The following is a 2,748-nucleotide window of genomic DNA, read 5'->3' on the forward strand; positions in this document are numbered from 1 at the left end:
ATATATGCTGCTTGATATTTTTTGAGATTCCTGAATATGTGGTTTGGTGTCTATGATTAATTTTGATAGTTCTCAGCGCTTATGGCTTTTAATTTTTTTTTTTTTTTCTATTTTCTGTCCTGTTCTGTCTTCGTTCTCTTTCTGGTATTCAAATTAAAATGTCAAAACTTTTGCAATTTTCACACAGTGGGATGTTCAATTCCTTTATTTATTTATTTTTTCCTTGGCATTTCAACTTGAAAAGGTCCTATTGACCTGTAACCCATCTTCAAGCTCACCGATCCTTTCCTTGGTTGTGCTAAGTCTCCTGATGAGCCCATAAAAGACGTTCTTCCTTTCTGTTACAGTGTTTTTGATTTCTAGTATTCTTTTAATTCTTTCTTAGAATTTACATCTCTCTGCTTACTTTACCCATTTGCTCTTGCACGTTTTCTATTTTTCCATTAGAGACCTTACCGTATTATTCATAGTTACTTTAAATTCCCTGTTTAACAATTCCAATGTCTTTGTAGTATCTAAGACAGGTTCTAATGTTTGCTTTTTTAATTTCTTGTGTGTGTCTGTGTGTGTGTGTGTGTGTCTGTGTGTGTGCACGCGCACGTGCATGTGCTTAAATATTTAAGTCTACTCTCCTTTTCTTCGCATGTTCTATTGAGAAACAGGACCTGAAATAAACAGGCATTTACTGTGAATATTTGTGCTAATCTGGCTGGGAGCGGGGCTGTGTTTTATGGTTGCTGTAGCCGTAAGTGCCAGAGGCTTCCACTTCCTCTAGTGTCCTTGATTTTGTCTGTGCCACCTCCCCCGACCCCCGCCTTAAATTTGGTCTTCCCCAAGTACTCCTGCTCAGACAGAGTCTGTGATTTCGAGTACCTTCAGCTGTAATCCATTATTTCCCTGTGGCCTGATTGGTGTAGTGTAACGTACAGGGGTGGGAGGAGATTCCACAGCGTTATGACTGGATCTCAGTCTTCTAGAGGGAGCGCGTCTCTGGGCTTGACCTTCACAAGTGTTTCTCCAGTAGTGGTGGCTTCTCCCCAATCCTCTATCCTTTCCCTGGCTGCAGTATTCCCATTATTTCCTTGAAATATTGATCTCTATTAACTGTCTTTTAGGTGAGACAGGAAGGCTGGAGGGGCCTGGGGTGGGATGAACGCCCTTCCTCCATCTAGGATAAGGCTCTGGGAAGTCTTTTGCCTTGGAGAGGGTAGGCCCTTGTCTTGGAGAAGGCCCTCGGGGTATCTGAAACTGACTATCCTTCCTCTCTCCCCGCCAGAGAAACCAGTGTCTTTCTCAGATCTTCACCATAAAAGCCTGTTTCTTGAGCTAAAGCCAGTGAACATGTGAATGCCCCCTATGACTGCATATTCTCACTCTCACGCTAGCCCACACCCAGCCTCGGCAATTCATCGTATGTACCATTTAAGTGTTTCTCCCAGTGCATGATGACGGAAGCTTCTGATCCAGGGACCCGATCTCAGTTGTGACACTCTGGATTTGACATTCTTTCTAGATTCCAGGGTGGTGGTTTGGTGCTTTGCCTCCATCACTGATGAGTCCCCCAAAATTCATTGATTCCATTTTCCCAGCATTTTCTCCTTGTAAGGATGGGAGTGGTGATTTTTTTTTTTTTTTTTTTTTTTGCCTCTTTGCATGGGGAGCTGAAACCAGAAGTCTCATTATTTGTGGCCAATTTTGAAATATGCCACAATCGGTATATTCCTATGATTTGCAAATGTCATGCTAAGAACCAGGAGAAGCAGATAAAAGTTGAAAGAAGTTGTCTCAGGGATCCAGCAGGAGGGGTGTGTCTGTGGAGGGGGTGGCTGTAGAATCAAACGATATCTGTTTTTTATCAACTATTAGGATTGTTATTTTTAAAACACTATACATATATGATTTGAGAAAATTAAATAATAGGTGATGCATTTTACGTAGAAATAGTCTAGAACTTTTACACACAAAAAATTCACAAAAATTCTAAGTGTAATTTCAAGGTTAAATAAATGTGCCAAATTACGTATGATTCCTAAAACAGTTATTACCTCTTGCTTGTTGATATCTGTTGTCACTGTGAGTTAATCGATATGCGTGTATGACTCATGATCACAGCAGTTTTGCGCACTAATTGGCTGGGGCGATAATGTGAAAACTGCCATCTGCTAAATCTTGGGGAAACAATGAAAGTGAGGGGCTTGCCTTCCCATTTCACAGATGAAGAACTTTAGGCTAAAAGAGATTAAGTAACTTGCTCAAAGCCATACACTAGGTAAGCGGTGGATCTGGGACAGTCTCCCATGTCGGTCTGTATCAGTATCCATGTCTTTCCAATGTATTTCTCTGCCTGTCCCAGAATGCACATTTTTTAATATTCACAGCTTTATCCGAAAATGGTGTTATTTTTTTCAGCTAGGCTCTGGAAGCAAAATTACTGAGGAAAGTACAAGGAGAGATGAATATGATTTTCCAATCCTATTCAGAAATCAGAAATTCCTAAGCCTTCTTCCATTGATTTAGAAGCTGGAAGCAAAGATAAAAATCTTCCAAATTTATTCAGTGAAGGTAGCCTAAACCCTGATACCAGCACCTGGAAAAGACAGTGCATGCGCAAAAGCCCACAAGCGCACACACATGCACGCACACACATATGTGCACGCACACAGAAATATGGATCTATCTCACTTATGGATATAGATTTAATTCTTTATCTGTAAGGGAGAGGATGGTGTAATATTAGGAAATATTTGA

The sequence above is a fragment of the Cynocephalus volans genome, chromosome X, assembly GCF_027409185.1.
Source record: "Cynocephalus volans isolate mCynVol1 chromosome X, mCynVol1.pri, whole genome shotgun sequence".
NCBI lineage: Eukaryota > Metazoa > Chordata > Mammalia > Dermoptera > Cynocephalidae > Cynocephalus > Cynocephalus volans.